This window comes from Mus caroli, chromosome X (assembly GCF_900094665.2).
Source record: "Mus caroli chromosome X, CAROLI_EIJ_v1.1, whole genome shotgun sequence".
In the NCBI taxonomy this organism is placed as follows: Eukaryota; Metazoa; Chordata; class Mammalia; order Rodentia; family Muridae; genus Mus; species Mus caroli.
The window spans coordinates 42,099,795-42,111,966 of NC_034589.1; the positions used below are offsets into that span (position 1 = coordinate 42,099,795).

The 12,172-nt window shown below is 38.8% G+C and overlaps 1 protein-coding gene across 1 annotated transcript in view; it reads left to right on the plus strand.

Annotated features, from left to right (window-relative positions):
- Positions 1-3,891: 3,891 nt before the first annotated feature.
- The window catches only part of Arhgap36 (Rho GTPase activating protein 36), a 51,831-nt gene continuing 43,550 nt past the window's right edge, over positions 3,892-12,172 (plus strand). Inside the window, exon 1 of the mRNA XM_021153563.2 lies at positions 3,892-3,969. The gene's annotated coding sequence lies outside the window, so the exon portion shown is untranslated. The remainder of the gene's footprint in view (positions 3,970-12,172) is intronic.

Genomic DNA, 12,172 nt, shown 5'->3' on the forward strand with positions numbered 1-12,172 from the left:
GCAGTCTGTATTTCTTCACCTGATCTACAAAGGGCTCACAAGAGGCCAAGTCAAAAGCCTTGTTAAAATCCAGATGCATCCTGTCTACAGCATTCTCCTGATCTACAAGCCTTGTAACCTTATCAGAAGAGTAAATTAAGTTAGTTCTGCCATGACTTGTTTTCCTAAAGGCCCTACTTAGTGTTATTACTAAAAGAGATTTGATTTGATCCCAATTGTGGTTTCAATTTAGACATATTTACTGTATTAATCTACCTGCTCAGTGTCCTTCCCTGTCCCCCCAAGGCCTGCCTGGTGGCTGGAGGTAATTAGATATATAAATTCATGCAAAGGGACTAATGGAAAACAGGAGATTTTATATATATATATATATATATATATATATATATATATATATATATATATTGCAGGAAGAATGCTGTCCCAAACATAGAAATCTTGACATATTTGTGAATTTTAATTTCCTAACACTCACTGTTGCATAATAGTAGACTGAATATTTTGGTCAAAGAAAGATTTTCAAGTTGTGAAACTCCTCATTAGATAGTATATTTAAAAGCTTCAGAATGCCTAGTTCAAATGTATAAGAGGCCATTGAGATGTATAAATTTTGGTCTGATTCTAGTGTGATGTTTATTTAATTTTCAAATTTAACTAATTAATTAAAATGATTCTGATACTCTTTATACAATAGGAAGTTATCATTGTATTTGCCATGAGACAAAGCGATGGAAGAATATATTAGTTTTTATAGGGCTGTGGACACAAACTCCCACCAACTACATGGCTTAACACAATGGAAATAAATTGTCTCGGTCTGGAGGCCAGAAATCTAATGTAAATTTAACCAAATATTGGCAATGTTAACTTTCTTCTGAAAAGTTCAGGGGAGAATATATTCTTCGTCTTTTCTAGCTTCTGATGGAGGCTGACATGCCTTGGGTTTGTGCTCTACATCACTTCAAGCTCTGCCTCTTCACCACATTGCCTTCTCCTTGTCATCTCTAATTTCTGATTCATTCTTTTAAGGACACTTTTAACTGCATTTAGGACTAAGCTGGACAGTTCAAGATATTCTCCACATCTCAAGATCATTAATTAAGCTATATCAGCAATGGCTCATAAAATGTCATAGCTACAGATTCTGAAGAATTAATACAGTGTTTTTAGGGGAAGGAGAATTATTTAGGTTTTCACAAGGACCTATACCAAATGATTAGTGCATTCCATTGCCATGCTCTCCTTAGTCCGTTCAGTTTGCCTAAGGGTGATCTGGGACAGAAAAGCAAAGTCTTGCAGAAGAAGCCACTAGCTTTTCTATATTCTTTTGTCCTCTTGTGATATGTCCACTTGTGGTTCTGTTCATGTACATTCCAAGGTCATCACTATATGCCCCCAAATGGGATGTATTCTGGTATAACTCAAAAATTCACATTAACCAGTTTTCACTTATTTTGGATAGCTTTCGACCTCCAAAGCACAATTGCTGATGCAGGTTGAAACTTTGATGGGGAGGAGTAAGATAGGGGAAGATTGATTGGCACACCAATAACATTTGTCTCTTGGGCTGGCAGCGAGCTCAGAGGAGCCATTTATGCAATCTAATTATTACGTCAATTGGGGGATGGAGTAATGTTTCCCAGATGCCATTTGGCACCTGGAGAGCTACCACTCAGTGTGCTCATATAAGAAACATTAATATGGATTATTGATTGGATTCATTGATTCCATCCTCTCCTGTTCCCCCTCTGACTTCTTATTTTGGTTTACCTCTCTTAGCTACCATGTTCAGACAGGGAACTCACATTGATTAGATGCCTTTTACAATTAAATGTACTTAAGGAATGATGTGCAGTTCTGAATCTCTCTCACTTTTCCTGACCTTGCATCATTCAAAATATCAGGGGCCAGTAAGATGGACATCTGATCATTAAAAGATACATAAACAGGCAGGAAGGGGGAGAGCAATGAGCAAAGATGCTGTTGCAAGCCTGGTGTCCCGAGCCTAGGAAATAGCTGCTCAGAGATTTTACCAGCCCTTAATGGACTTGCAACAATTCCTTGGTACTAAAGTCCCAATCAGATTTATTTTTACTAGTTCTTTTCATTAGTTCTTTTCAATAATAGCTAGGGATTAGCTTCAACTGACTGCAAGTTCCTGCATCCTGACAAAAAAGGATATGAAGATTCCTGAGAAAGTCCATTACATTCACTTTCTTCTTCATCCTTCTTTCAAAATACTTCTCTTCTTTACTGGTAACAAAACACCTCATTATACAGCTGGAAACAATGCTTCAAATGAGGCTAAGCCCATGGATAAAGAACATGGCTAGTTAAGTTCAGACTAAGTACTACATTCTCTTAGACTGTCGATTAGATTAGGAAAGGATCTCACTGTTTTGTTTCTGATTCCTTGTTATTGAGGGAGAACTGAAGAATGACTCATCCAAGATCTTTCAGCAAATTGGTGGTAAATTCTTTTTTGAAACAACCTTTAAATTAGGAGCATGTCAAGAGTATTGGGACTAGACTTCTCTAACCAGTTTTAACCAAAGCACAGTTCTGGGGTATCTCAAAATCTGCCATTATTACAAGGCAATCGCTAAAAAGATGGTCTAAGACCAAAACACACACTCTCTTGGCTCTGGCCTGGTAACATTTGCCAAAAGTCCATATGTGTTGTTTTACTGTCCACTTAGTATCTAGCATAGTGCCTGGCTCACAGAAATCACTCAGTAAATGTTTCCAGAGTGACTGAATCTCTCCACAAACACAGAAGGCTTTGCTTTGCCCCTTGAACATTCTCTTACCCTGCTTCATATGTTCACATTGCTTAGAAAGCTGTCAGACTTACACATCTGGTCTACCATGAGACTAAGAATTTTATCAGTGGTCAGAGATCCAAATTACTCCTAGAGAGTAACTTACAGTGAAACCCATAGTCCTAGCATTCCATGAAGCATACACAACCAGAGGTACCCACACTAGGCTATGACTTTAAAGAGAAGAGCATGGATTTAATCTGTTTGGAGTCAAGCTTCATCAATTTCTATCACTGGATATTGGAGGCAACTTAAAGTAGGGAGTTCAAGTTCTAAGTAGGAACTAGCACACCTTTTACTCTCTTCAGAATTCTCTCACTGTAGGCACACAGGGTAAGAACACAGAAGACACTCTAGGGATTTGAATAGGCCCTTTGAATATTTATAACTTGTGGGAAGGAAGTAATAACAGTGTAAACTGTCACGATCTGCCTTTAGCATCACAGAATTCACTCCCACCAGTGCTACCTCCTTATTCTTTTCTTTTGCTGATATGCCTGCACTCACCTGCAGGGGCTGGGCAAACACACAGCCCCTGACCCCCAAGTATGCCTACCTCTCAGCAGGCTGCCTCAGTTAGGTGAAACTGCTTATATCTCCTGTGTTCTTGGCAGAAGCTTTCAGTCAGGGATGACAATGAAGAGAGAGGATAGCCCTTGAGGCAGGGCTACTTCAGATCCAGATGAAAACAAGATCTCACAGCTAAACCCACTCCTGTTGGCTGATGACTTGGCATTGGCTGACAGTCCACAGAGACTTCTGTTAGCCTGAACCAATGAAAAGGAGCCAAAGATAAAATCTCTCTAGCCATTAAAGAGATAAGTCCATCTATAATTGGCCTAAAGATCATTCACCTCAAGGTTCTCTCATTGGCTTAGAATAGTATGCTGGCAGCCAGGTCATCCTGTGCTGAGCAGGCACCTACGGAGGCATGCAACCAGGCACAGCCTGCTGCTGGGCACTTCAGGGGAGAGGCAGAAAGAGGAGGAGGTATTAAGATCCTCCCTCTGCTTAACTGGTGACATCTTGAGAACCCACCCACTTCTCCTTTCTCTGCCTTTGCCCCTATGCTGGGCCTTCTTGCTCTCCTGGTCCCATTCCTTAAAGGACTTCGATTCCCAGGTATGGTGGTGACTGGCAACGCAGGGTAAGATGTAGCCTTTTCTCAGAGTTATTTGCATTGTCATAGGGGATTCCTAAAATTTGAAAGGAAGTAATGGTCCAAAACAGTCATAAGTCCATAGATTCTGGTGCCAAGGGGAACTTTGGTATAGTTCCCATTTTACAGATGGGGAAGATAACTGAGATGAACTCTGAGATGTAATGCAATTTTCTCAAAGGCATACAGCTGGTTAGTGACAGGTCTCTTGACATAAGAAAGGACAGTTTGAAAACATTACAAATGAACAAATTATAATATTTCTACTTTTCTTCATTCCAATGATTTTTCTGCCCCTAGAGAACTTCTAGTTCCACTTGGGGAGCTCTTCAGAGCACAATATGACTGTGTTTTTGGTATTAGAAGGGGGCTTGGGCCCTGGGCTTCGTCTCATTGGTAATCTCTTCTTGTGTTTACCAAGACAGTAGTGAATTTATTGTGAGCAAGGCTCTGGAGTCATGTAACCAGAAACCTACCTAGAAGTTGTCCAACTGTGGACTTGTGAGCTACCACAAAAAGACAATTTCTAAATAGCAGAAGGATTGAGCCTAAGCTATTGTCCTATTAGCATGAGTGATTCATTTTTTATGCATTTATTTTCCAAATCCCCTTCAAGTGAGAAACTTGGCTTTATTTGACTGAATGGAAGATGAGCCTTTGAAGAGTTCCACAACTTGCCTTAGATAGGGTTCTATCATCAACAACAGAAAAGATAAAATGGTTCTCACTCTTTCATTTTCCTCAATGCTTCTCTGTTATCATTCTCCCTGTTTATACTTTAAAGGGAAGTTTAAGTCCTTTCTTATCCATGAGCCTTCCTCTCTACCCACATCAATTTCTCCTGCCTTTGGATTCTCTTTGTCTGTCTTCCTAAATGAAATTGTATTATATCCCATTTTGTATTTCTCACTATTGAATCATGTATATATCTGTCTCATCTTCTTACTCAGACTAAATTCCATAGAAGCATGGTACACATTCTATATTTAAGTATGATCACTGGATCTGGTGTACTTTCAAATTGCACTAGCTTTAGTACCAACACGAGGAATGTCCTAAGTGTACTCGAGAGTATAACTCAAAACACAAAACTCTATGATCACAATTTTATGAAAGAAGTGGAAACAAAAGCAAACAAGGAGAAAAGATACTGATATGTGTAAGAAATGGAATGATACGTGATAAGCTTTCATATATTTATCTGGTTGCCTAAATTTTACAAGAAACATGTATTACTCTTATGAAAAATTACACACACACACAGAGACACACACACACACCATTTTTTAAAGGAATCATAGCATGGACTTGTTGGGTCTCAAAAATAGAGCAGTAAAAGGTAATGGGGCTCATATGACTCCTGTTCTCTTAGTTTCAGGTTGAAGAGCTTGGGGTACTGCTGTGGGAGGTACCAAACTTATGATTAACAGTTTCTGCCCTCTGGAAGCAAACATCCTTATATCCCAAAGGTTTTCTAACTTCTAAAATCTATCTTTCCAGCTGGCTTTCTCTTCCAGACAATGTTCTGAGAATGGGTTTCCCATGATTTGCTGGTATCTCCTGGGTAGAAAAGCTTGACGATTTAACTTGGATTTGTGTTCTACTTCCTCATCAGTCTCTTTTGGAACCTTTGCTTTGTGTCTGAAACATACCAGTACAATAGAACATAGTATCCCCAGGTATCTGGAAGTAACCTCTATGTTGAACTATGCACATGAGCTCACTGAACTCTGAGTATTTCCCTGAAAGGAGTTCTAATCTGACTACCATGTAATACCATTGCAAAGCCTGGCTGAGAATATGAATACTTAAGCAAAAGTAGCTGAAAGTACTGTGTGCAGTTCACTACATCCTTTCACATTGCACCCACCAGAGTAGTCCCAGGGATGTGCCACACCAATATTTGTTTTCTAGTTAGGCTTATAGTACCCATAGCAAGGAAAAAGACTTGTACTTTTCACGAGTGGCTACTGATTGAGTACCAGAGGTGGCTATAAGATCCATGGCAAAGCATTTCTGATCTGGTAGCAGATCTACATGGGGAGAACTTCTACAATCATGTTACTCTTGCCGGCAATGGAATTTCATTATTCACAACTGGGAACTCTGACTTAGAGCTAAAAAAATTTGTTAAATGTGCACTTCTCATCCATTTGGGAAGATAATTACACATAACTAATGTATTGTACCTATCCATATTTCCATCCTTCTATCTGTTTAAAGATAGAACAGGGGTTTCTACCAAAATTTATTTTTCTTTCTTATTCTTTTTCATTTTGAAAAACATGGTCTCACTTTGTAGGCCAGGCTGGCTGGAAACTGGCCTCAAATTCATGGCAATCCTCTTACTTCAGCCTCCAAAAAATTTCATGAGTGTGGCTAATTATAATTTTTTAAAACACAAAGCACTGAAAATTAAAAATTTAAAAATTGGTGCTAAAACTCATTTTAACCTATCCCAAAATTTATCCACACTGTTGAATGATAATATTGAGTTTTCATCCCATTCAGCATGGAATATTAATATTAAAATATTAATATATTCCATTAACTAAAATATGAATATGATTGATTATATGAACTATGCCATTATCTGCTAAATGCATTATTTGATAAAAACAGATGCATATGCTTATCTTGATAACACCCTTCAATGTCACAATTCTGAAATGTATCTGGCTCCAAGAGTTTTCAATAAGGCACTTCAATATGTTGGATCTTGGTATGAGGGAGTAGTAGAGAAGCTATTCAAGTTGGACAGAGGCAGAGGAAGATTCCGAGTGCATAGTAGGCACTGAAATCTTTAGAGCAGAGACCTTGCTGAGGTTCAGAAAAAAAAAAATCTACTTAGGTTCTTTAGTCATTAGTCCAAAGGGCATGAAGAAGACAGCAAATAGAAGATGAAACAGACTTGAAGGTAAGACAATGCAATGGAGGAAGAATAATTTGGGAATAGGAAAAAATAGTAGGATTCTAGGCAATAGCATGTATATGGTGTCACTGACCTCAGTTTGATGACAGCTGTTAGATACAGGTGTGGGTCAGGCTTGCTTTAAAGATAAACTATCACTGTGGACAGATACAGAGACATGAAAAGAGCCTGGAATTTCATTACCAGGAATGTGAGAGGATGTGAGACCTGAGACAAAGGTATCTTTGACTTTTTCTTGCCTCTGTTCTAAGGTTTTCTCTTAAAATATTCTACACAGAAAGAAACACATAAATCATCAGTGCACATTTTCACTTATTTTTTCTTAGATATTTTATTATTTACATTTCAAATGTTATCCCCTTTCCTGGTTTTCCCTCCAGAAACCTCCTATCCCACCCCCTTGCTTCTATGAGGGTACTCCCCCACCCACCTACCCACTCCTACCTCCCTGTCTTGGCATTCCCCTACACTGTGGTTTTGAGCCTTCATAGGACCAAGGGCTTCCTCTCCCTTTGATGTCCCACTACATATGTGGCTAGAGCCATGGGTCCCTCCATGTGTACTCTTTGGTTGGTGGTTTAGTCCCTGGGAGCTCTGGGGCAGGGGGGTCTGGTTGGTTGATATTGTTGTTCTTTCTATGGGGTTGCAAACCCCTTCAGCTCCTTCAGTCCATTCTCTAACTCCTCCAATGCGGACAGTGAAAGACTAGTGCTATCTGTTACCCAACTAGAAAGCAGAATATTTCTGCTGATCATCATGGTACAGAGAGTCTCCATTAATTTGAAGAATAGCCTAGTCTACTTATTGGTTTCAAAGTCGGCCAGCCTAGAACTGTATAGCAAGACCCAGCAAGACCCAGCCTCAAACATAAAAACAGAAATAGAATATCAGCAATCCTGATTTTCAAATTGTACCCACATCTCTAACCTCAATCCTTTTATTCCCTTCTAAAAGGTAACAGCTATTCTTTTTACATGAACATTGTTTTTTTTTTTTTTTTTTTTTTTTTTGCTTTTTATACTCATACACCTTACATCCTTATATATTATAAGCTTTCCAGTCACTGACCTTTATGTAGTCATTCAATACGTCATTCTTGGTATATGGATTTTTCATTTAATATTAGATTTGTGAGGTTCTCCCACTTTGTAGCATGAAACTTCTATTGTTCATTCTTGTTGTGTAATATTCCCTTTGTGACTACACCAGTATTGACTTATGCATTCTAGTAGATGAAAACCTAGATACTTGCAGCTTGGAGATATTTGGACTAACATCACTCTGGATATTTTTGTTTTTCTTTTAGTGCACATGTGCCTGTATTTGTTAGGAGTTGGATAACTGAGTCATAACATATGCACATGTTCCATTTTGGTCGCTCTTGCCAGTTTTCCAAAGTGTGCACCAATTTACAGCTTTTCATTGTGCCAAACCCTTATCAACACTGTTTTCAGATTTTGAAATTTTAATCATTCTGGTGGGTGTACAGTGGTATCTCACTGTGGTTTCAGTGCGCAGTTCTCTGGTGACTAATAAGGCTGAAGATCTTTTCATATATTCATTGGTCTTTTTATATTCTTTTACACACAGTTCCTATTTAAGCTTGTCATCCACCTTTCTTCTGCTATATTGCCCTCTCCCTTATTTATTTTAGGAGTTATTTATAGATTTTATATGGAAATTCTTTGATATCAATATATGATAGTAAGTCCCTGCCTCAACCAGAGATAAATTCCCAGCACAGTAGCCACTCAACATTTGTTGTCATTCTTACTCCTCCAATTTCTGTCAGTCTTACGGAGCCAGAATGATACCCATCTTGCTAATCCCTTTGCAAATTCTCCTGATACAGGCAAGAGGGACAACTTACTAAGGCTACAGAGCTGTTTCCTCTACCTCCCCCTCCTTTTCAAATATCTCCTTCTATCCAATTGACTCCCTCCCTTTCTTCAATCCTTGCCTTCACTTACTGGGTGGTTTATTATTCATGGGATGTATAGCAATGACCTTTGTTCAGTCACAGTGCCAAGACTTTAGATTTGTGAGAAAGTGTTCCTTCTAGGGGGTGGGGGTGGGGAGAAGCAACTTGGTGATTGTGTGGTTTTTCTCCTGAGTATTGAGGAATGGGAATCTCAGAGGAATTAAAGGACTTGCTTTACTTCATACTTCAAGTTTAGCGTCCTAGTTAAGAGTAGATCTAAGGTCTCTGGCATGAATGTCACAGGTTTTCTCACTTCACTATGCTAAGAAACCCCACAGCACATAGATGCACATTAACTGGAGTGAGTATTTTTGCCTCTCTCTTCTGAAAGTAAGTGCTGTCTGTGTCTGTGTAACAACGTAATCGGTAGAGACGATGGCTCATGTCTGTCTGGACCCAGGTTGAGAGATCGCATCACCTCTGCTACTTTCCCATCTCCTGGCTGTCAAGGCCTGAAGGACAACAAATGGCTTGAGTAATGAGATGAGTTAAGATAGTGTCTCCCACGCTGAATTATGTGCCAGTTCCAGGACTACAGGATTCTGCCACAATCCATTTACACAAGAAATTAAATTGAAGATTGCAATGTAATATTCATATATTAAATCCTGGCGGACAATCAAAGTAATTAAGGCCAAATGCTCTGAATCATCCTGTGGCATCACGAACATTCTACTGCGGGATTTTTAGAAGGACTTATTTCTACAACCAATTATCTTGGAAATCATTATGGCTCCTTTGGAATGTGAATAATTTGAAAGCCACCTTAGTATACAGTAATACTTGAATCCTCTCACCTTCATGAAAGAATTCTGTTAGATGGACATATTAGAAAGGCGAAGAAAGTGATTTTCAAGTGAAGAGAATTAGAGGATAAGAGCCTTGCTCATTTTGCTTTGTTTTACAAAGGGAATGGGTATATGTAGTCCTAAATTGATGCAGTTAGAAGTGAAGTAAGCTACTAGGCTAATCTCATCCACAAAGTGATCTGCTTGTTGTATTGCTCTCTGACTCTCAAGAACACTTTCTACTGTTTTAAAAGAAGTACTTAGAGAAATGGAGGTTGCTCATTTTTAGCCCAAACACGGTGTACATAGGGTTGATTTTCACACCTGTCACCACAGACCAGCAAATGTTTACCCTGTTGTTTAGAATCTCTCCAGGTACTTTTGTCTTTTTACCAAGTTCGCCTCATCTCGGTTCCGTTCCCACACATCTCTCTTAAAGCACTGATTATAAAGTCCTTACGTTATTTATTTATTGGTACATAAGCCTTTCACAAGCAGAGGTAAAACTGAATCTTCCCAATGTTCATGCTTGACCATGTGTGTGTGAGTTAGCACAGGTGTTTGGTATATGGTATATGGTATATGGCATATGGCATATGGCATATGGCATATGATATGTGGTTGTTGGATACATGAAGTGAGAGAATGCTCAACAATATGTCCAAACCTCTTACTACTTGGGAATGACAGGGTAAATGTCATGACACCATCAAAGGAAGTCTATGTTCTCTTATCTTTCCATAAATGTCCAGAACTCTCCAAAAAATGTACTTAAATAATCACCAACAAATGAAACCCTGTCACTAAGACTGTAAATAAAAAATAAAGAAAATACATTCAGCTAATTTGTACTTTTTTGAGCTATACTTACAAAGCAAATTATTTCACCTGAACTAATTACAAGACTTACGTGAATCTTGAATATTTCATACAAAAAAATTGGCCTCTGATTCAACTGTTTTGCCTAGGGGGAATTATTAAAACTCTGCATATACAGTAATACTACCAAATTATTCCTTCTCATAAATATTTATTCATAGCCTCAGTTTGTTGATGTTAAGCAGCAGTGCTGACAATACGTGGCTTTACCTCAACCATGCTCTCCTTTACCACAATTTTGATTCCCAGGTGAGTATATATTTCTAGCTTCAGTACAGAGAGGTTGCAACGCAAAGAGAAAAATATTCTCTGTACAGTGAATTAATGAATGAATGAAATTTAAGGAGGTAGGATCTCTAAGTAATGTTATCACCAATGTAGAGCTGTTCATGTTGGTTCTCTATGTAATCAGCAGCAGGACATATCAATTCAAAGCCCTTAGACTACCCCAATCCTCCCCACAAAATACTGTTTCCTTTTAAAATGCAGTTGTCTTACTCTTCCATGTGCCCAGAACTAGCCAGAAGGGTGGTGCAGCCTGTTTGTCAGAACATGCCAGACGAATGAATAGCCATCTGTGGCTTATCTGGAAGGGGATTTGGAGGCTATATGTTTCACATTATCAGGGGTCTATCATTCAGTATTGGAAGCTGCACCAAGAAATATTAATATTGAACAAAATTAATAAACATGAACCATGGCTAAATATTTATTGGGGCAGACAGTGATGCCATGTTTGTCCAGAAAAACCCAATCAACTTCTGTCCTGTTCTAAACTGCAGGTTTAGATTGGAAAGAATTAGTTTTAGTTATAGAATCCCAGAATGTTAGGGCTGGAAAGACCCTTACAATTTAGCTGGCCTTGTTTAACACTTCTGTTATTCCATCTGGGGTATGGATCTCATATTTTGGTCTTCTCATCATACACAAACTGGAGAGAACTGTGTATATAGTGGAGGAAGCCCTAGTCTTGGAGTAGAAGTCAAGATGAGTTACAATTCTCTTAGCCACAGGGCTGGAAATCCTACCACTTTCGTCCATGCCTGAAGAGGCCTTTTGAATAGTCTTTCAAACTGCTGCTGCTGGTGGTGGTAGTGGTGGTGGTGGTGGTGGTGGAGTACAGCATCTGTTCCCAAGGAAGGGTGACAGAGTAGTTAACAGACTGTTAGCAGGCGTGAGTTTATTTAAATAAATCACATTGTTACCAACTGTTATAAAGGTCAGAGAAAAATTTGGAGGGAAGTGGAGAGAAGCTAGTGCCTGGCATTAGAAAACTTCCTGAATGCAGAGAGGAGGAATTGAGCTAAGGCTGAGCCTTCTCTGGCCCTGCTTGTCCATCTCTTCATATGACCATCATTTCCTGATTCTCTATCATCTTCTGTGGTAGTGTATCTCTACTTCTTCCTAGGGCTGTCTTTTTGGTTGGACTGTTTTTTATTTTATTTTATTTTATATTTTTGTCTGTCTTTGGTGAAGTTGGATTTGGACAATGTCTTGCATCTTTTGGTACCTAAATATCTGGATTGATACTTCTCATGTGCCCATTTGCCTCAGAATGAATGAGTTTGTGTATCTGAGAGTGAGAAAGAGAGAGAGATAAAGAGATATACA